The sequence below is a fragment of the Dreissena polymorpha genome, chromosome 13, assembly GCF_020536995.1.
Source record: "Dreissena polymorpha isolate Duluth1 chromosome 13, UMN_Dpol_1.0, whole genome shotgun sequence".
In the NCBI taxonomy this organism is placed as follows: domain Eukaryota; kingdom Metazoa; phylum Mollusca; class Bivalvia; order Myida; family Dreissenidae; genus Dreissena; species Dreissena polymorpha.
The window spans coordinates 25,197,482-25,222,294 of NC_068367.1; the positions used below are offsets into that span (position 1 = coordinate 25,197,482).

At 34.2% G+C, this 24,813-nt stretch overlaps 1 long non-coding RNA gene across 1 annotated transcript; it reads left to right on the top strand.

Moving 5' to 3' along the window:
* Nucleotides 1–9,912: 9,912 nt before the first annotated feature.
* LOC127856453 (uncharacterized) lies at nucleotides 9,913–10,796 on the top strand. The gene is made up of 3 exons (XR_008038035.1): nucleotides 9,913–10,043; nucleotides 10,479–10,561; nucleotides 10,775–10,796. It is a non-coding gene; the product is annotated as an uncharacterized LOC127856453 (long non-coding RNA).
* The last annotated feature ends 14,017 nt before the right edge of the window (nucleotides 10,797–24,813 follow it).

The window sequence follows — 24,813 nt, forward strand, 5'->3', positions numbered from 1 at the left end:
AAAAAACTGTTTGCAGGAGCAAAACTCAATTAATTACAGAAAAAAAACATTAACAAGGAATTTTCTTTTTTTGCAGATAAAGATTGAACTGATTCTTAAAATGAACCATCCAGTATTGGTGAAAACGTCTCCTTCAAGCATTCCTGGTTCCAAAATCAGCATCAAAGGCCAAAGCGTCAGAGGTGAGTCTGATTATTATAATAAATAAAATCATCGGCCATGATAATTTGGCCTGATGAGCTGGCTTTCCAGACCTTTAAGACATTTCTGGTCATTATTTCCTCCATGTCTTTGATTTATATTTGTGTTTTTTTTACAATAGACTATGGATAACTCTGTCTGTATGTGTTCAGGTAAGTACATAGCATTCTACTGCGTGTGTACATTTTGGTGAATACCTCTATATGTATGTATTGTGTTTCTAGTTTGTTTGTATGTGTGCCTTGTACCTCACAATGTCTGTTCAGTAAATTGTATATTACATCTTTGTACTGCACTTTTGACAGCAATAACTAAATGCTGTGGGTTTGAACCCTTCTGAGTGTGTTCAACCAGTTGTTGGCCTCTGGAGAGATGGTTAGTTAGGATATGAATTATGAATGATATTTTTGCGAACTGCTTGATTAAAAAAATGAAAACTGTTTCGATGTGCAAAACCCAATTAATGAAAGATAAAATACATTATTGACAACAACCACCAAAGGCTAAAGCGTCTGAGGTGGGACTGATTATTATAATACGTGTGCTCATAGACCTTGATAATTTGGCCTTAACACTGGGTTTTGCAGACCTTCAAGACATTTTTGGTCATTATTACCTACATGTCGTTGATTCATATTTTTTATCTTTACAATAGACTACGGATACCTCTGTCTGTATGTATTTAGTTGAGTAAATAGCATTCTACTATGTGAGTGTGTGCCTTGTACCTCACAGCGTTTTACCATTTCCAGATATCAATCCTTATACCTTGCAAATACCTTAAAGCATTGTGTTTGTTAACCAAGGTGTCTGGCTGCTGTGGGTCGATTCCCACTGAAAAGAGTAAATCATGTAAAAATGTAGGGTATATGCTTACTGAGATGGTAGTGATACAGCACTTCTGATATTCCCAGAAATAGTGGTTATGTCAATAGCTTGTCTGTATAGCAATGGAATGTAATGCAAGAGCTAAAAATAACATAAAATGCCAAAATTAAATGGGTGTCACAAGTGACGGGAGAATGCTTTATTTAATACAGGAAATGAAGGTGGTGGTGACGAAGAAGCTTGCTCTGAACCTTTAAGTTCCAACCCACTGTTAGAAAAGAACACATCTTCACGCACTTCTGGCTACAAGTACAGAGAAGAAAGTGCGAGCGTAAGGCGTAAGGCTGGTATTGTATTAAATGATCAGCTCTCATTGGATTGTTATGGAGATTTGTTTGTCACCACTACCAACTTACATACAGTGTACATTTTGGTGAATACCTCTATATGTATGTACTGCGTTTCTAGTGCGTGTGTGTGTGTGCCTTGTACCTCACAATGTCTGTTCAGTAAATTGTATATTACACTTTTCAACTGCACTTTTTGAAAACAATAACTAAAAAAATCAAAATGCTTCCACCTACAATTTTGAATGATAATTTTGTGAATTGCTTGAAAAAAAAAAAAGAAAACTGTTGACCAAAACCCAATAAATGAAAGATTATATACATTATTCATAACAAGAATAAATGCATTACTGCTTTTTTGGACCACAATAAGTAAATGCTGTGGGTATGAACACAACTTAAGCCTTAAAACCAGTCTTGGACTCTGAGGTTGTTAATTCAGATATTACTTATTTATGATAATTTTTCTTAACTGCATGCTTTAAAAAAAACTGTTTGCAGGAGCAAAACCCAATTAATTACAGAAAAAAATACATTAACAATGGTGTTTCTTTTTTTGCAGATAAAGATTAAACTGATTCTAAAAATGAGCCATCCAGTATTGGTGAAAACGTCTCCTTCAAGCATTCCTGGTAAAAATCAGCATCAAAGGCCAAAGTGTCAGAGGTGAGTCTGATTATTATAATAAATGAGATCATAGGCCATGATAATTTGACCTGATGAGCTGGCTTTTCAGACCTTTAAGACATTTCTGGTCATTATTTCCTCCATGTCTTTGATTTATATTTGTGTTTTTTTTTACAATAGACTATGGATACCTCTGTCTGTATGCGTTCAGTTGAGTACATAGCATTCTACTGCGTGTGTGTGCCTGGTACCTCACAGCGTTTCAAAATTTCCAGAAATCAATCCTTTCACTTAAAGATTTAGGTGAATACCTCTATCCGTATGTAATGTGCTTCTAGTGTGTATTTGTGTGCCTTGTACCTCACAATGTCTTTACAGTAAATGCTATATTACACCTTTGGATTGTATTACTGCATTTTTGGATCACAATAAGTAAATGCTGTGGGTATGAACCCAACTTAAGCTTTAAAACCAGTCTTGGCCTCGGAGGAGGTTGTTAATTCAGTTATTACTTATTTATGATATTTTTAGCCCCACTGGCCAGAGGCCAGCGGGGCTTATGTCATGGTTCTGTGTCCGTGGAAAAAAGAAGTTCTAAAATAGTGTGTATATTGTTATGTCACCTATTTTCAAGATAGATACTTTCGATTTTATAGTTACCGCACAAAGCGACTTAAAATATGAAAACTTAACAACATTTTTCAAGTAATGTAATATACCAGTTGTGATAATTTAATCAATATAAACTAATAATTGTAAAAACATACTTTATTTTAGAACTTTTCATTGTTCGTGAAATTTGGTTGATGGCCCCTTTAAAGGTCACAGTTGGCATTTGAAATCATTTCACTAATATTAGACATAACTAAGATGAAGCTTGTTTGGGCTGTTCATATTTTGAATTGATTTTGATACTATTATTACATTGAAAATATGTCTCAGGACCTTTAGTTAGGCCCAAAGGTGAAGGTAAGGGTTGGCAATCATAATTAACTTTGATATAACTTGGTCATTGTTTCAACATAACGACCAATTTGGGAAGCATCAATTAGCACTACTGATATCCTTGTTATAAGATAGTGTACATATTTTTTTAATGAACCTATCTCAGATCCTGGATCTTCTGACACAGACCACGATGTGCCAATCAGACATCCAGCAAAACATGGGCCGTCCACAACTGTAACCATGTCGGGTCAACCCAGTAAGTAGGCTTTGTTTTAACAACAAAACGGTATTCCTGAAAGTCACAGTATAATGTTTTTGTTTAAAAATTCATAATAAATGTACAATTAACACAGTTATTGAAATTAACTAACTCTACTTTGACACAATTTAACATTGCCAAGAAGCTTCATTCCTAGCTCATAGATTTATTTCGGCAAGGAATGCATACATGGGCATTCACAACATGTACAATATATAAAAATATAACATACATGAAGATAAATATACCATGACATACAAACCAACACCAAGGATAACACAAAAATGAGTTAATCCATATTTCTATTGTGGTCATCTATAACTCGTTACTTCAATCTTGCTCATAACTTAAAATCTGTAAAACATATCAACATGAAACTTAATAAATTGATACATCTGAATGTGTGGACATTTATTACTAAGTAACCATTACTCAAGATATCCGGTTATATTGAGCATATTTTTTTTAGATGACTTCAAGATAATTGAGAAAATGTTCAAGTGATATCACTTCGGATCTTTTGTTTCAATAGAAATTCACATTCTGAATAGTTTATTGTGCAACATTTCACTTGATTAAATACTAGCAGTATTTCAAATCAAAAGATTACATTAAATCATGGTTCATTTTCTGGAACAGTGTTGAGATGAACTTTTTTTATATCTTATTATCTTTCTGAGATGCTTGTTGGTGGTCATCATGGAACAGAATAGGCAATTGAATATGGTTTGATTACTTTTTCAGAGAGGCTTCAGAAACTCAGTAAAGACCAGAGTCATCTTCTGACGACGCTGTTTAAAACGAATATCGCGTTGAGAATGGAACTTAAGCATGAAGACTGTGAACGAGTAATGCAAAATATGAAATTCTATACGGATTGTCATGGAAAAAATGAAGAACACGATTCAAAGCTGGATAACTGCTGAAAAGCGAAAAACAAAAATGATTTTATAGCTTTTTAGCCCACCTGCGCACAATGTTCTCATTGTGAGCTTTTGTGATCGCCTTTTGTCCGTCGTCCATCTTGCGGCATCAACATTTACCTGTTGACATTCTAGAGGTCACATTAATTGTCTGATCTTCATGAAATTTTATTTGACGATTTGTCCCAATGATATCTTGGAAATGATTAAACCTGGTTCCGGTTGGTTGAAAAACATGACTGCCAGGGGCATTTTCCATTTATGGCTATAGTACAAACTTGTTAATAATCTAAAAGTCACATTCATTGTCTAATCTTTCATCAAACTTTGTAAAAACATTTGTTTTTATGAAATCTTTGATGAGTTCGAAATTGTTCTGGTCTGTTGAAAGCATGGCCACCAGGGTGTCCATTTGTGTATAGTTCACTTTTCATGAAACTTGGTCAGAACATTTCTTCTTAGATATTTTCGGCTGCACAGAGAACAGTTCAGTTCCTTTGTATCTCAGGTGAGCGACTTTGAGTCTTGTTTTATAATAGGGTCAACACATGTGCTTTGACATGTATGTCTTTGAAGTCAGCTTGTGTGAATTGCACCTATTCTGAATTGATTTTGATACTATTATGTCATGACACAACATTTTATTATTGTGATGGATTTCAAATGTATGTATCACTTTTTCACAGTCTTGGCACCGAAGTTCCTTTGGTTCCTATGGTTGTGAACTTTTGTTCAATTGTCAAAGTTAAACATACACATTTCAGTTTTATGTATTTTAGAACTGAAATGCTTCTTTCTCCTCATTTTGCTTACAAGAAAGATGTCCAGTTTGTTAAATTCATTTAATAATAGATATTTGTCCATGGGTTTTTGTAGAATTTACTTTAGTTGTGAGTTGTGAACCGAATTTACCATGTTTTTGTTATCAAGTAACACTGTACAACAAGGTCTCTTTTTTTCTCCACTCTCAATAAAAATGTTTTACTCACTTTAAAATGGTTTATGAGTAACTAAATTCCTTGGAAACATTGGACCATTTTCTTTATTAATAGATCATACTTGCACAATTGTTATTATGTTTTCTTGATGGTTAAGGCATTGTGACATGTATATAAATTTGGTTTGTATGCCCCCGAAAGAGGGCATATAGTGATGGGTCTGTCTTTCCGTCACACTTTGCGTTTAGGTTTCGCATTTAGGTTTCAAAAATGCTCATAACTTCTATGTCCCTTCAGATAGCAACTTGATATTTGGCATGTATGTGTATCTCGTGGAGCTGCACATTTAGAGTGGTAAAAGGTCAAGGTCATCAAATATATGACTTCAACGCGGCGCAGAATGGCGCATTATCTTTCTGACAAACACTTCTATTGTTTCCAGATGATATTGTCTGAACTAGACATTAGTTCTAGGTGTGATGGTTAAAGCATTGTGTCATGTATGAAGATATTTTGCTTAAATGTTTTCATGTTGTTGTATTCACTCTTCTATATACATGTACTTTGTGCCAGAAGAAATTAAGTATTTGATTTTCATAATATACATCTGTAATTTGATTTTTTCCTGATGATATTGTCTGAACTTGACATTTGTTGTAGGTGGGAGGGTTGAGGCATTGTTTCATGTATGAATATATTTTGCTTAAATGTTTTCATGTTGTGGTATTTACTCTTCTATATAATGTGTGTCTGAAGAAAGTCAGTGTTTGATTTTCATAATATACATGTATAATTTGATTTTTTTCCGGATGATATTGTCTGAACTTGACATTGTTCTAAGTGTAAATAAATTTTGAAACTACTTTTTGTCATAAAAATGTTTGGGAGTATTTGTTGGAGGAATAAACTGTTTTTAATCGACGTTTCTTATGGATTATATTTATAGATATTAACCCATTCATGACTAGCGTTCTGAAAAAAGGACATTGCAAACAGCGTAAACCCAGATGAGATGCCGCATGATGCGGCGTCTCATCTGGGTCTACGCTGTTTTCTTAAAGGCATTTCTGTAAGAATTGTTCTAAATAAAGAAATAAATATACAAGACATCCCTAATTTTGAAAATAAATTGATCCAACTTAGAAGGTAGGGAGAGTCCACTAGGCATAAATGGGTTAATATCTTTAATCTAATATTCATGAGTTAGTCCGTACACACATTAGAATACGCATTAAAAAGCACAAAATACTGTCAAATGAAATTGAAAAAGGCCTAAATAAACAGATAGATGGTTTAGCGTAACGCAACTGACCAACGAAAAATTGCTGCGAACCAATTTTGGGGGGCCTTCCTGGATTAAATTTTGAGGCTATACACTTAAAGGCAAAATAACAAAAAAAAATTGGACCGATCGACACACTTCCAAAAGTCTGTTTTGTGATACGCCAAATTTGTTAATTGAATTTAGGCATAGTTTGATTAAGGTATACATCTGTGTGATGAAGAAAACGTAATAAAAACATTGTTTGATGGTACCTCTTAATGATAACCTGATACATGTGTGCTCTGTGTGGGACATTTCGAGGTATGCACCTCACAATGTATGTAGAATACGCGTATCTTAAAATGCAAAATATTGAAAAATACAATTGATGCATGGGTTTAAGTTACCAAAACTGTTGCCTGTCTATATTTATCATTCAAATATTTCATCAAATAGGGGTAGACCTCGGTGTGTTGGTACTGAACAAAGGACCTCTCCATGTGATATAAACCGGTATGTGTGCGTGTGTGTGTGTGTGTGTGTGTGAGGGTGTGTGTGTGTGTGTGTGTTTGTGTGTGTGTGTGTGTGTGTGTGTGTGTGTGTGTGTGTGTGAGTTTGTAAAACCTACCAACCGGGGAAAATCGTATGAATACACACCAACAAACCGGGGAACACCTACCAACCGGGGAATTCCCCGGTTGGTTTTAGGTGAAAATCTCTAATCTACGTGTATGAAATACCAAACTCTCAATTTAAATTAGAAATCCAACGCCTTCCCCGATTAGCGGGTTTGTGGCATGCACAAAATATACACAAATCTTGACCAAATGACAATCGAGTGTGTATCCAGGCTTATAACAGTTCCCCGGTTGCGCTGTTTAAAAATCATACACTCGGTATTTATATCATTTAATGAAAATAAGTTGGAACAATGGAGTTTCGAGCGAACAAAGCATTAAACTAAGGTAAGTTTTTTAATTATGTTTACAACTTTCAATAACTATTAAAAAGCGTTTTTATGTAAACGTTAAAGTAATACTGGAAGACGAATTCTAAAGATCGATTTATATAAATTTCATTTGATTACAAAGCTTGTTTTACGGTACATATTTCACGAATATATTTTATAAATATACGTTAAACAAAGTAGAGCTGTAGGCAGTTTTTCGTTATATATATATATATATATATATATATATATATATATATATATATATATCCTACTCACTCCGGCGTCGGCGTTAGCGTGAGCGTTAGCGTGAGCGTTGGAATGTTAAAGTTTGCGTACCACCTCAAATATTGTCTATGTCCTTGTCTATATTGCTTTTATATTTAACATACTTCTTTACCAACATGACCCCAATCTATAAACAAGAGCAGACAACTGTAACAAGCATTTTGTAAGAATTATGGCCCCTTTTTCCACTTAAAATATGCATATTATTGATACATCTTTGTTAAAGTTTACGTACCACCGCAAATACTTTATATGTCCCTTGACATATTGCTTTTATATTTTGCATACTTCTTTACCAACATAACCCCAATCGATAAACAAGAGCAGACAACTGTACCAAGCATTTTGTAAGAATTATGGCCCCTTTTCCACTTAGAATATGCATATTATTGATTAATCTTCATTAAAGTTTGCGTACCACCTCAAATATTTTCTTTGTCCCTTGACATAAGGTTTATTTTGCATACTTCTTTTCCAACATGACCCCATTCTATAAACAAGAGCAGACAACTGTAAAAAGCATTTTGTAAGAATTATGGCCCTTTTTTTCACTTAGAATAATCATATTATTGGTTATTATATGTTAAAGTTTGCGTACCACCTTAAATATTTTCTTTGTCCCTTGACATATTGCTTTCATATTTTGCATACTTCTTTACCAACATGACCCCAATCTATAAACAAGAGCAGACTACTGTAAACAACATTTTGTAAGAATTATGGCCCCTTTTCCCACTTAGAATATGCATATTATTAATAATTCTTTGTTAAAGTTTGCGTACCACCTCAAATATTTTAATTGTCCCTTGACATGCTGCTTTCATATTTTGCATACTTCTTAACCAACATGACCTTAATCTATAAACAAGAGCAGACAGCTGTAACAAGCATTTTGTAAGAACTATGGCCCTTTTTCCACTTAGTAACTTGAGGGTACTGCACCTGGCAAGTTGAATTTTACCTTGACCTTTGACCTTGAATCTGAAGGTCAAATTAATAAATTTTGATTAAATTGCCATGTCTTCTTTATTTAGGATCAGATTTGATTCATACTTTGACAAAACAACACTTACCTGATACACCACAATGGACTTCACCCAAACCATCCCACACGCCCCACCCTAGAAATCCCCCCCCCCCCCAAAAAACAAAATGTTTTTGTTTTTCTTATTTTTTTTTAACATGTTAAAAAAAACATTTTTTTTTTCTTAAGACCGTCCAACCATCCCACCCAAGCTATTGCTATCAAACTTGAAATACAATCTTATTAGTTTGTTTTATGTCTTTACAAATGTTCAATACATATGTTTTGTGGAAACATGAACTCAGAATCGTCTATAATGTACCACTTCTTTAAAATATAAGCGATCAATATGTTTGGTTTAAACTTATTTATTACGACATAGTAACATATTCACAAGTTACATAAAATTGACATAGGATCAATATGTTTCAATTATGGTCCTCTTCCAGTTAGAATATGACTATAGTACCTTGACCTTATTGAATATGAACAATTTCCCCATGGTGGCTTACTTTATACTGTCAAGCACTTGAATAGTCGAGCGCGCTGTCTTCTGACAGCTCTTGTTGTTTTTCTCATCGAAATTTCCATTTTAACATTTAGTAGCCAAAAGGGTCCAAGTCCCCTTGATCTCGCAAGAACGTACTGCCAGAATTACGTCAATGTCAATGATGTCATAGGTACAAATATTTTTGTTTATGGTTATGTTTAAAGTCGTTTAGAAATTATAAAAGAACATCGTAGCCCCTTTCCATTAAAAAGAAGAAAACAAACATGGACTATTGGATTACTTAATACTGGGCAGAAGTATGGAAGTAGCATAAAGATTTATTGATTATTTATGAATAAAACACTATTGGCGCCTATATCTATATATGACCAAAATGATTATTAATATAAAATGTCTACAAATATAAATATTTCAGGCGAAGGAGTCTTTGCCACTAAGCCTTTTAAAAAGGAGACTTTCTTCTCGAATACAAAGGGGATCTGATAACACGAGTAAAACATGCACGGCAATTAGAAAAGGAGTATGAAAAGGAGGGTCAAGGCAGTTTCATTTACTTTTTTAAATACAGAGACAAATCTTGCTGGTAACTGCATATATCTTTACTTTGCACATCTAACGTTTAAATCACGCCATTAGAAGAAGAATTATCTTTAGTTTTTTCACCATAATAATTAAATATGGCATGCGCGTTATTTTAGTTTAAAGCACCAGAAGTGTGTATTTAAATGTCTTATTCAGCATTGACGCTGCAAACGATATATTTCATAAGGGTCGAATGATAAATGATGCCGAAAATGGAGACGCAAAAAAAAATGTGTAATGAAAATAGTTGAAGTCAACCAAACTCCCCATCTATGCACTTTCGCCGACAGAGACATTGCAATTGGCGAGGAACTCCGATATGATTATGGAGTACCAACACTTCCATGGAGAAAGGTACATTCTATTGTAAAGATGTCATCTGTGATGGATTTATCACTGATATTTATCACATTTTATATTAGCTTTAAATGTCTTTTGAATTATTATTTTTATAAATATAGCCAATCGGTTTTATGATTACATTCATGTTCATTCATGAGTTATTCATTTTAAATACAGATATTCAAATATCTTTTTGCCGTGAATTAAAATGTTTAATCATTGAACGTCGTCAAGCTCTACTTTAATGCGGTCTGTCTGATAATGTGTATTTGTTATTTGAATTGTCAGAAATGCACGGAGCGAAAAATGGGTATGTTTCACAGTGATTTGTTATTACTACACATGCATTAATACAAATGCGTTGTACTTTATGGTTTCATAACTAACGAACTTTCTAACACTGACTAGATTATGTGCAATACCAATTTTTATTGTTGTTTTGAATAGGCAACACAATGACTACTAGATCTACGGACAGCCAGGAACCAGGACAAACAACATCCATACACACGGAAGAAGTCAATGAGACGGTTTGTAATATTTCGCAAGGTCGAAGCTACTAAGGCGTATTTTCTGGTTGGTTTTGTCTTCAGTGAAATGGGCGTAAATTTGCCTTACTAAGGCGTATTTTCTGGTTAAATACCTTAAAGCCGTGAATTAAAATGGTTTATCATTGAACGTCGTCAAGCTCTACTTGAAATGCGTTCTGTCTGATAATGTGTATTTGTTTTTTGCATTTTCAGAAATGTACGGAACAAAAAAGGGTATGTTTCACAGTGATTTTGTTATTACTACACATGCCTAAATACATATTATGAACATCATGAAATTATTGTAATTGTTGTACAAGGAATTAATGCCAATGTGTTGTACTAAATGGTTTCACGAATAACGAACTTTTTAACTCTGACTAAATTATGTGTTATACCATTTTTTATTGTTGTTTTGAATAGGCAACACAAAGACTTCTAGATCTACGGACAGCCAGGAACCAGGAAAAACAACATCCGTACACACGGAAGAAGTTGATGAGACGGTTTGTAATATTTCACTATGTCGAAGCTACTAAGGCATATTTTCTGGTTTGGTTTAGTCTTCAGTGAAATGGGCGTAATTTTGCTTTAAATTATATTGTGCCAATATTTATTCCGGTTGATGCTAATTGGTATTTGGGCTTAACATAACACGTTGGTCGATGATCATTATATTAACATGTTAAAGCACACGTTATGCGAATTTTAAAGAATAAAATATTGTTTACCAGTTGTAGTGACTATGAACTACTTGGCTTTCAAAATCTTCATATACACAAAGAATTCAGAATTTACACCTGTCAATGAAACTGGTGAGCATGTGTATTAACCACTGTAGTCTATAGACATCGACTTCATCATAATCACAAAAACGTTAATTATCGCTTATCCAAGAAGTTTAATATCATTAATTTTAATTTTCAGTATAAGACTTATACGATGCCAATTACTGTGTATGAAACTCTGAGACATTAGGAAATTTAACTTGCGTGTTACATATGGACATTGGTTGATATTTTATCTTAACGACAAAAAAACAATAGCGTCTACTCGATATTTTGCTATACGATACATTCTGACATGGGTAAGAAAAGATAGTTCATTTTATACCCACCACCGCACAATACATACAGGATTTACCGTGAACCACAGTCCGTTCACCAGTTCTTTTTTCTTTCAACACATTTGTCCAGAGAAGTACAATACCGTTCATTTAACCGTGCATACATTTTGTCTTATTAGTATCTGTAAAAAATATTCATTGTATACTTTTTCGAACTTTGATAACATGTTTGGAACAACCTGGTATATGTTATGACATGCTACGTCGGTGTATTTAGCCAATCTTTAAAAAAGTAATTGTTTGATTCATTAGGCAAAACAATGTTTCCAAATTTGTCGTGTGACAACTATGTCATTATCAGGTGCCGTAAGTACCTGGACGCTTTTGTCGTAATTTTGGTATGAAAAATTGTACTTTAGTATATATATTTAAAATGAATATCTTACACATGGCAGTTAGCGACGTCATATGGTGTTTTATTATCCATGTACAGAAAAGGGTACTTTAAATACCAGGAGAACAAAACAAGCAGCCAAAAAGCAATGGAGTGAAAACGAAAAAGGAGCTGTTCACAGACACTTTGATCGTTTTTTGATAATGGGTAAATTACCAGGGGAAAAAGAAATAATTGCATGTATTGAAAGTGAGAATGACCTTCACAACAGAAGTTGGAAAAATGTCAAAGACTTTTGCAGAAAATTAATTGAAACAAAAAAGCGACGGGGACTTTTAACTTAAAAAAATATTACACATATAATGCACGTTTTGGAGAATACGTAAAAGGATGAAGTTGCCACATTTTTTTGTGTTTTCTTGTTCTATATACTCTTTTCGAAAACGATATATGTGTGCTTATTGTATTTGAATGTTTTATTAATACGGTTCAGTCAAAAACAATATTTGTTCATAATCATATCGCGAAAAAATTAGGATTGGTATATAGTTCGGCCAAAGAGTGTTTCTTTGTACTTTTTATTACGAGTTTCTACGAGTTACTCACTATACAAGTTATTTTTTACCCTAAACTTGGTGAATATGAATGATTATAGCAAACATGATAACAAATTAATCTAGAATGCTAAACGTTCAGAGAAGGCACAAAAAAATCAGTCGGATAAATGGAAGCAAACATTTTGTTTAAGCATAACAAACGCACACTTTCAGATGTAATAAGATAAACATAAAAAAACTACTGCTAAACTACTGCTACAATATGAAGAATACAAATGAATATTTTGTCAATTTTACAAAATTTGTTGTGAATGACAGGTGTCTGACTTGCAGTTGAGTACTTAATAGTTATCTTAAAGTAAAAATTTACCAACATGTAAATTATTGCGTAAATATCGCACTAGAATTGATGAAGTAGTTGTTAAATATTACAATAATTTCCTACACAGATTTTTGTGCATTTGTTTTGCGTGTAGATATTCACATTAGCTATCAATTCACATATTTGCTTTGTGTATATAATTGGTATGTTTATATGTTTTTCATATCAAAATTGCTTGATCTACAAAAATTCGCGAGGAGTTATGCATTTTTTCCCATGTTTTAATTGAAGTTTATAATTCAACGACGATGAAAATTACTAAGATGCCAGATTTAGTTATGTTTTTGTCTCATTTATGGTTAAAGATCAATTAACATACCCATTTCCCAGACTAAGATATTGTTAAAACAATTTATCGCGTTTGCGACTGACCTCTTTTATGCATTCTAACACAAGCTATTTACTTGTTTTTTCGAATACTCTTCATATACACACACTTGAACAAGCTGTAGATTACCTAGAACAAAACATATTTGAAACATATATTTACATGTGATATGTAAATGCATGCACAAAGCTAATAATTAATCATGTTTATACACTTTGCGATATGATGCTATAATGTCGGTTGTTTTAAGTGATTTATCATTATGTTAACCATGTTATCTGCCATCTGCAATGTAATTAAGTGTTTTGACATGTATGCGATTTTGATCTTGTTCGATTTGGTGCTGTATATTCAGAATTGAGTCACACTGTTATAATTTTCCTGTTGGTACATATTATTTTTAAGTTGGCACCAACAAGGGTCTAACAATTGATCCACATGTGCACTCCCAGTAAGTATATATACTATAATGTAAGTGATTTAAATTAATATTAAACTACGTGTTTGATAAGTGTTTGCTTTGGTTCGTATTTAATTATTAGTGTTTTTATATATTGATAATGCTGTCAAAGTCAGCGGTGATTATACGTGTATGACAACATTAATTATAACTTTTATGTTGTTTTGAACAAATAATATATGTATGACACATCGGCATAACTTTTCAGTGCTTAAAATACACTCTTTCTATTATATTTTATGCAAAAATTAGGTACATAAGTTGGTTTACATAAAGGTAGTTTGAACAAAATACGTGAATTCAAATCTTAATAAAAGGTGTTTAGTTTGCAAGGGAAAACAAAGCGATTGCCAGTGACTATTTTCCTTAAAATATAATCTGTTATTTCGACAGGTAGAATTAAATATAAGTTCATTATTAACGTTAACCCGTTTTTGCACTCTCTACTCAAACAAGTGCATACATATTGTATTTTTAATACAGCACATGTGTAATGGTATCACAGTTGTAGAATTGGAATACATATGTTATAACAATAAATACTGATCATTATTAATATTGACCTACCGCCGTAGACTAAGTCACTGGCGCATCAAAATGAATTGTTATCAAGTCGTTTTGCTAGTTTACTAAACTATTTAGTTTCTCAGGCCTCGCCACATTCGTTGTGAAACGTTGATGATTGTTTAAAGTTACAGATTTTATTATTTTTGAAAATGCAATAAATGTATTTAAGACAATTTAAGTGAAGTGGAAGTTGCCATGCGTGTGAATGAATTTTCTGTTGTTTACCTGTTTCAGGGGATTAAATGCATGAGTTATTTTATAATGTCAGAGTAAGGACAATGTAAATTTACACTACTCAATCTACATGCATATGGGCAGTTCTACTTTTAGGATAAAAAACTTCATAGTACGTGAAAATCGTGAATGCTTTTTTCTGATGGAAAAAAAGGAATTAAACAAATAAGCCGCCTCCCCCTCTCCTTCATTCGGTTTGACAAATAGCGTGGCCTGAAAAAAAATAACATTATTTTTTAGTTTTAAGAACGAATTGTATTCATTTGTTGATTAATTGCACCATGATTGTTATGGTATAAAGCAGCACCTGCATGCTTGTAGTCGGCTTATAGCTAATGAAGTCATAAATGTATTGTTTGATATGCGTTATGTCTCTTATGTTTATTTTGATGTGAATAATATTTGAGTCAATCAAATAAGGCATTTTTGTATAACTTATATAAGGTCATATGATAAACATATTTAATTTAAATATTGTTTCATACATATTCTTTTCAATTTTTGTACTAACTTAAATATTATCCATGAACGTGCACGCCATCGTCCTATTAACAACGGTACCATGATTACACACAATTACCCCTGTTGGTAAACGCAAATTCTCCGTTGGACATTATTGAAGTTCCACGGTGATAGCGCGCTTAAGTTCCTCTCTTGGTTAACACAATTCCCCTGTTGGCACACATTAAAGTTCCACGGTTGGTACGCACATAGTTCCCCTGTTGGTATACACCGTTCCCCAGTTGGAACACATTGAAGTGCCACAGTTGGAACGCACTAAGTTCCCCTGTTGGTATACACCATTCCCCTGTTGGTACACATTGAAGTTCCACAGTTGGTACGCACTTAGTACCCCTGTTGGTATACACCGTTCCCCAGTTGGCACACATCGCAGTTCCTCATTTGGTACGCACATTATTCCCCGGTGTGCATGTAAAATTTTCTTTGATTTATTACCCTATTTATCATAATTTTTATGTCGAAATCGTACTTTAGGTTCGAAACTTTTCTGTTCTTTATCACTTTCAGCTTTCTAGAATATGTGGAAATGGTGGTCCCCGGTTGGTAGGTTTAGAACACATTTCCCCGGTTGGAAGGTTTTACAAGTATGTGTGTGTGTGTGTGTGTGTGTGTGTGTGTGTGTGTGCGTGCGTGCGTGCGTGCGTGCGTGCGTGCGTGCGTGCGTGCGTGCGTGCGTGCGTGTGCGTGCGTGCGAGCGTATGTGAGTATGTCGGTAACCTCACACGTGTTGGTAATTGCCAACCTGCATTGTTACCCGCTGCCTTTGTGGTAACCTTCCGAGTGCGTGTTAACCTTACGCTCGCTAGCAACCACCAACCTGATTGGTAACCATCACGCATGCATGCATGCATGTATGTATGTCGATAACCTCACACGTGTTGGTAATTGCCAACCTGCATTGTTACCCGCTGCCTTTGTGGTAACCTTCCGAGTGCGTGTTAAGCTCACGCTCGCTAGCAATCACCAACCTGATTGGTAACCGACCGCCTTTATGGTAACCTCCGGTCTGCAAGTCTGGTAACCGTGCACTCATCGATGCATATCAATGTGTCTTCAGGTAAAAAGTGTAAACAGTCTTGACTGAGTGACGTATTGCGGGAAAATGTCGGTTTTCTCTCAATATGTGTATGTGTATTCTATATTAACGGATGACATTTTAATAACCTATGAACTAAATTGCTTGCATATTTAAAAAAAAAGGCACGAGTATTGAATTTTCATTAACAATTTGTTACTTGATAAAGTGCATCTCTAAGGGATTCACGTGTTGGTATGAAATGTTATTTCTTATTGGTGATGTAGCTCTAATAGTTATGATAACCTGATGATGTCGTTGTTGCAGCTGTGTTGTTTAAAATGTTGTATTTGTTTCTGAATACGATGAACATTATGATACTGAACAGGAGGAGGATGTCAATCGTTAATGATGATGATGATGATAATGATGATGATGATGATGATGATGATGATGATGATGATGATGATGATGATGATGATGATGATGATGATGATGATGATGATGATGATGATGATGATGATGATCGTGCACATGTTATTACAACAATAACGATTTGCTACAACAATAACGATATGCATTCAGCGGCTACTGCTACTGTTGCTCATGCTGATGATGATGCCGTAACAATAAACATGATGATTATAATGATGATTATTTTTATAATTATGATGATGATAATATGATTATTATGATTATGTTCCAAACATGTGTATGCTGATCAAGTTTCATGGTTAATGCAAATACAGACTTCTGTTTATTGCAATACATTTTGACTCAGAATGCGATAATCTAGAAAATGCATGTATACTTGTCCTTAACAACGAATAACCTTACTCTCATACTTTAAGTATGGAAAACGTCCGAGATTTATTTTAATATGATTTGATTAAACTTACAAAATACATTTATTATAAAGAGAAGATGTGTTTTTGTTTCCGGCGCAATGCAATTTTATCACAGAAACTCGGAATTGTTCTTGCTTAATCTAAGGTAACTTTGTATATAAAAATCACTTTCCCTCGCGTTATCTCAGGTTCAGTTCCAAAACAAGGCAATTTCCCTCGCGTTACCACAGGTTCTGTCCCAACGCTAGGTAATGTCAATCGCGTTATCACAGGTTCTCTTCCAAAACAAGGTAATTTCCCTCGCATTATCACAGGTTCAGTCCCAAAACTAGGTAATTTCGCTCGCGTTATCACGGGTTTACTTCCAAAACTAGGTAATTTCCCTCGCGTTCCCTCAGGTTCAGGTAATTTTAATCGCGTTATCACAGGTTCACTTCCAAATCTAGGTAATTTTCCTCGTTAACGCAGGTTCAGTCTTAACGCTAGGTACTGTCAATCGCGTTACCACAGGTTCTCTTCCAAAACAAGATACTTTTCCTCGCGTTTTCACAGGTTCAGTCTCAGGGATTGGTAATTTACCTTGCGTTATCAGAGGTTCACTTCCAAAACTAGGTAATTTCCCTCACGTGATCACAGGTTCGCTTCCAAACTAGCTATTTTCCCTCGCGTTATCACGGGGTCATATCCACAACAAGGTAATTTTCCTCGCGTTATCACAGGTTCATGTCCAAAACTATGTACTTTCCATCGCGTAATCACAGATTCCGTCCCAAAACTAGATAATTTGCCTCGCGTTATCACAGGTTCACTTCCGAGCGTAGATAATTTGCCTCGCGTTATCACAGGTTCACTTCCAAACGTAGATAATTTCCCTCGCGTTATCACATGTTCACTTACAAACGTAGATAATTTGCCTCGCGTTATCACAGGTTCACTTTCAAAACTTGATAATTTCCCTCGTGCTATCACAGTTTCAGTTCCAATTCTAGGTACTTTCCCATGCGTTATCAAAGATTCAACCCCTTAACTAGGTAATTTCCTTCGCGTTATTTCATTTAGTCCTATTGACATTTTTTATTACGAGGCTGTTCACGTTTTATAACTTTAACGGCAAAATTAAAATAAATTTTTAAATCCGGATTAAGTTCGTATTACTCGTATTAGTAGTTCGTATTAAGGAAATATAACAATTCAACTAAATTCAACAATGCTACTTCATGTTAAGTCAAATATCACCTGAATGGATATTGAAAAAAATGTACGTGATTCAGACAATTTCATTGTAAAAAGTGCATCATTCGTTTCGATCAGTTGTTGAATTATTTCGTACTGTAATCATTGACATCTTAATAAGAATTGGTTGTGAAAGGTAAAAAGAAAAATAGCCGTCCATTCATAATTTCTTTCTGTACTGTTGCATTATTAGGACACTATTGTCGACCATTTTAATCACATACTTTTTAAGATGTCGTTTATTCGCTGTGCCCATGGCCTGGGCTTAGAATAACTTTAAATTCTAAATTGAGGTCGTTATTGTTTAATTCACAAATGTTCAAAATCGCATCTAGACTATATTTATTTCACTAGCTTTCCCGATCACCAGAGAGCAATACTTACTCCACTAGTGTTCATGATCGTGAAATAGCACAACACACGAATCTTTTATAGCGGGAGTACGGTCATTTAAAATCATTTAATACAAAAATCATTGTGAATTGTAAGATTTTAATATTGTGTTGGGACTTTAAAAAATACTGTAAAGAGACAGTAGATTTTTTCTTTAAAGCTATTCAAAATTTCCTCGCCATATTCCCCTCAGAGCTGTTGCAGGCTATGGAATCTTTCGATAATCATCCCATGCATTAACTGGTTTGCCCTAAAAGCAGACGTACGATTTATCTACAACACTAGTGATTTCTATCATATATAGCGATTGAAATCAGTATTTATAAAAATAATGTTCTATTTAAATATGTTTATTGAGTTATTTGGAGTTCAGGAATGCGCAAGAGAATAGAAAAAAAATTAGCTTATAATCCACCATAATCGGAAAACAATTTACTATTTTGTCTTTAGAACCATCTGTGTAAGTCATGTAAGATTTACTCATCAACAACGCTGGTTTATTTGTAATTATCCAAATTTAATAATTAGCACAGACATACAGTAAACTGGCATAAATGCCTTATTGCAAAAACAAGAACTTCTAATTTTGTTCGAAACCAATAACAACAATACTATTCGTTCAATATGAGTGCAACAAGTACCCTAAGCCCATGGTGAACAATACACAAGTGACTCGATGCTATGGGTATTAATATTTCATAAATAGTCTTCTATCATAAATTATGGAGAAATTTACAATTCATGACCGAAAAAAAAATGTAATCATTATCCAAATTATATGGGTATCCAACTTTAGACGTCCATGTCAAATGACGTTATGTTTTAATGAATAGGAATCAAAACCTATAGAAGTATATAAATTACTAACATAGGATTTAGGAATGTGTTCATTTAAATGTGAGAAAATCTTCCCTTTAGATTGCGATTGCTTTTTACCAGACCTCCTAAAATAAAATAATTTTAGATTAAGAAACGTATTCACTGTCATTTCAAAACTCTTTAAGGATTGAAAGTTGACATTTTTTATAACCATCCTCAAATAAATATAGGATAGAATATATAGATTGCTAGTGGCAATAAATCATCACTGTAATCAACATAAATCACTTTTTTTATAGAGTTAATGTCTTAAATTAATTATCTCAATACATGAAGAACATCGCTCGGTCTTTAACAAGTATAAAAAAGCCACCCCACAGCCCTTTAGTTGTCAAATAATGATGAGAAATTGGGTGAAATATTTGGGGTTTTTTTATGTACGAAATATTGACAAGTATATCAGTAGCGAGTATGCATGACGGTCAAAAGATTAAATATTTGGATCTGGTGTGTGTTTAACAACAAAGGGGTTACAATGCTGTTGACACAAGCCTTAGGCTGTATTTGCATTATTTATTATTTGTACCACAACGCTCATTAACGTGTGCATACTTGAATAGTGACTTCTCCAGTAGGTTGAAATTCAGCCAATCAGGAACAAGCACGTATAGAACACTGACCAATGGGATTCATAACTGAGTTTCACGGGCTAGATGTTAGAGGGAAACAAGAAAGTTAGCGTTTAGACTTGGAGACGTACGGATCGAGAAAGACACAATCATGTAGCAATCACAACGTATTTGTATAACTGAAAATATAAGTATGTTAGACATTAAATTGGACAAGAAACTGAGATGTGGTGTTGTTGAATATTTTATCCTATATTATGCAGAGAAATTAACATAAATAGAGAGGGACCGACTTGTCCCATGCGCGGTACGAGAAAATGGTAGTTAATGCAAAACTCGTCATCTTGGCATTATGCGCATGACGAGATATCGAATGATAGGCTACACACTGGTAATTTAAGAGTAATGAACATTGTTAGTAACTATGTGTCGTCTATGAACTATGAACGATTACGGGACACAGGACGTTAAATGGTGCTCGTGAACCAAGGATTCGAACAAAGAAATACTACCACTTACGATTACGAAGCCATGAAAAACAACGCGAAGAAACTCCGTTTCGGCAACTTCTGTAACCAGTAACAACGACCGTGAGCCGGGAACAACGACATCAGACCACACATATTCTGCAACTTCCGGTGAGTGACTGTTTTATTTCCTAACGCTCGTATCAAAATGGCAAATCAAATAATCCCTGAATTATTTCAAAATTTAAATGAACAAATTAAAGATGTTAAAACGGCCATAAGCACTCAGACTATTTCAAAGGTTGTGCAATCATTTGATGGAAATTCAAAAGAATTTAAAAATTGGATTAAAAATGTAGAAAAATATGGAATGCTTACCAATTTAGATGAGAATAAATTAAAATTTGTTGCTTACCAATCTAGTTAAGGGCTTGTTAGTGATTACATACAACGCTTTTTGACTGATGATACGACAGGGACATGGACAGATTTAAAGGAACAGCTTAAATTAAGATTCGCGGAAATTCAAGACCCACAATACGCTTTCTCATTATTAAAGACGACTAAACAAAAGACCGACGAAAATGTTCAAATATACGCTGAGCGACTTTTATCTCTTGCGACTGATGCATTCTAAAATATGGAAGGAAATTTAGACTATAAAGAAAAACAGTTAGTAGAAATTTTTATCGACGGATTATCGCACGATTATTTGAGACTTAAATTAATGCGCGAAAATCATGCAACGTTATCGAATGCTTTAAAAAGCGCTATACATGAGCAAAGTGTCAGAGCTAGGTTTGAGTTACGATCACAAATAAATGGACTTGATAACAATACGACCGATAATATTCAGACAGATATCGATTATATTAGGTCATATATTGTTTGCACATATTGCAAGAAACACGGTCATTCTATTGAAATCTGTCGCCGTAGGCAACACGAGATAAGAGCATATACGGGAGGGCGGAACGGTCATACGATAGATCAAAACGATAAAAGGCGCAAGAAAGAATATGACAAAAATTGGAAAGATAAAATTGATTGTTGGAACTGTGGTAAAATAGGACACTTTAGTAGAGAATGTACTCAAAGAAAAACGTACATTAATCGAAAAAACTAGGAAATTCTTACCAAAAAGGGGTCTATGGTAAGAATGAAAAAGTCGAGACATATAATATCGCTTTGTCTGGTAGTCCAAATTCTTGTGTTATTTCAACAGGTGGTTATCAATTTAGGAGCTTAATAGATAGTGGAGCTGAAGTATCCTTGATAAATAAACGTACTTATGATATGTTTAAACAAAAATCCGCACTGATAATTAAAAAAGTAAATCTTAAGTCGGTAAACGGAAATTCATTATATGTCCACGGATGTGTAAAATTGAGATTCAAAATAGGGAGCATATATAAAGAGCACATGTTTTTTGTAGTAAGTAACGTTAATAGAAATGTTATTTTAGGAAGAGACTTTTAACAAGATAATGGCGTCCGTTTATACTTTGATTTAGGATGTCTGAGGATTGATAACTGTTATGTTCCTCTAGAAGAAGATGAACATCTTTCAACGATAGCGAGATTAACTAGACATACTGTGTTAAAACCACAAACTGCATAAAGACTCTTTGCTCAAGCTAAAAGAAACTGCATACGTTCAAATACGAATTATGAATTCAATGGAATAAGCAATTCTTTCTTTGATAATGAACCCGGTTTAACAATTGTTAATTCAGTCGTCAAGACAACGCGTGATAGACAATTTCCCATTTTAATTATAAACAATACGCACAAAACAATAAGGCTTAGACGACACTGTGCCATAGGGCGAATAAAATCGGTAAATGATAATGAAATATGCTCAGTACAAGAAGTTATTAAAAATAATCAGCCGAAATCAGGTTTATCTAAAGATGAAATCTTATCAGATTTACGTGTAGATGAAAATCAAAAAGAAAATATTCTACCGATACTCTTAAAACACAGAACTCTCTTCGCAAGAAATAATTTAGAATTAACACAAACTTCAGCGATGGAATTTACCATAGATACAGGGGATCATCCGCCCATTAAATAAAGGCCGTATCGATCACCATTAAACAATAAGGTATTCATAGATAAAGCCATCGACGAAATGCTAGACGCAAACATAATTAGTCCATCAAGAAGTCCGTGGAGCTTCCCTATTGTTTTAGTAGATAAAAAGAAAAATAACCATGACTCAAACAAAGATAATAAAGACGAGAAAAGGTTTTGTGTTGATTTTAGACAATTAAACAAAATTACAAAACCAATTGCCTATCCGTTACCATTAATAGATGATATATTGGCGTTATTAGGTAAAAGTAAATATTTCACCAGTTTAGATTTGATATCGGGATATTGGCAAATACCTATAAAAGAAGAGGACAGAGAAAAAACGGCTTTTGCTTCGGGATTCAGGGGTCTATTTCAATTTAATGTGATGCCCTTCGGTGCCTCCTCCGCCGGTGCTATATTTCAAGAATTGGCTAATAAAGTACTCAAAGGTTGTGAGAGCTTCGCTGTGGCGTATCTAGACGATATTCTAATATTTTCACCTGACTTGCAATCTCATTTATCACACGTAGATACAGTACTACAGAGTCTCAGTAAACATAACCTAAAGCTAAAACTATCAAAATGTTAATTCTTACAAAGAGAGACTAGATACCTAGGCTTCATCATAGATCAAAATGGTATCAGGCCGGATCCGTTAAAAGTGGAAGCGATCCGACAATTCCCTAGGCCAAAGTGCGTGCGCGATGTACGATCTATCTTAGGTGCAGCGGGATTTTATAGGAGATTCTGTCCGTCGTATTCGGAAGTAGTCGAGCCTCTCATTAATCTCACGAGAAAGAATGTCCGATTTAAATGGTCAAAACAATGCGAAGATAGTTTCATACAATTAAAAGACTCATTTACGCAAATCCCTTATCTTTCATACCCTGATCCGAAAAAAGGTTATATACTGTATACTGATGCATCCGATAAATGCAAGGATCTTGCTTGACTCAAAAATGCGACAATAACGAGACCGGGGATTATGTGGGCGAAAAGCCGATATTTTTCATATCGCACAGATTAAGCCCAACGCAATGCAAATATAGTACCATTGAAAAAGAATGTTACAGCATATTTTACAGTCTAAGTAAATTACACCATTATTTACACAACGCCGAATTTGTTATCAAGACGGATCATAGGCCGTTGAAATTTCTTTTGGAAAGTCCGATGCAAAACAAGAAAATACAATTATGGGCCTTAAGTATAGCGGGTTACAACTGCAAAATTGAATATATACCGGGGAAAAAGAATATTATTGCCGACTTTCTAAGCTGACCTCCAAAAACAAAAATAAAGAATAATCAATGCGATCAAACAGAACTAGAATTAGATATTAACGATAAACATTTACGATCAATTCGCAAATAAATAAACAAGACCAAACACGCGAAATTAACGTAATCGACTCTACAAACATTGACCACAAGCAAATAATTGATAATATTATTACCCCGCAGCCACTCCCAGTCGACGTCACAGCGTCGAATGATAACATATCAGGGCTTAATATGCAAATAGAACAAGAAAAAGACCCTCATATATCTGAGATTAAAGCGAGATTAAGATTAGGAAAGCAGAACAAGAGTGAAGATGATAGATATATTACAGTAGATTCAATACTGTACTACATATCAAACGTAGATGAGGAACCTACTCTCAGGCTTTTTGTACCTAAACACCTGACTGGTTCAGTCGTCAAGCAATATCATGATGAAAACGGGCATCCTGGGTCTCAAAGGCTTTTTCAGACACTGAAAGAGAAATATTACTGGCCTAAAATGTTCAAAGAATTGAATGATTATGTATCTAAGTGCATTATATGTCAAAGTAGAAATTTAAAAGCAATTAAAGCTCCCATATCGTCGGATACCTCAATACCGCCGTTTCCGTTTTCAGTTGTTTCCATAGATATATGCGGTTCATATCCGAAAACGCTTTCCGGAAATAGATATATAATATGTTTCGTAGATCAATTCTCAGGATACATAGAAGCGTTCGCATCGCCTGATAAATCTTCCGATAGCGCAATACACCTGTTAATGAACGAGATTTATTGCCGTCATAGTTGTCCTATAAGAATTATAACTGATAACGGAAAAGAATTCACTAGCACAGCGTTCACGGAAACATTAAAATCAATGAACATTGACCACGTAAAAACGACAATATATCACCCCGCGTCTAATGGCATGAACGAGCGTTCACATGGGACTATGAACAATATACAATCAAAACGGGTTCAAGAAAATGTACA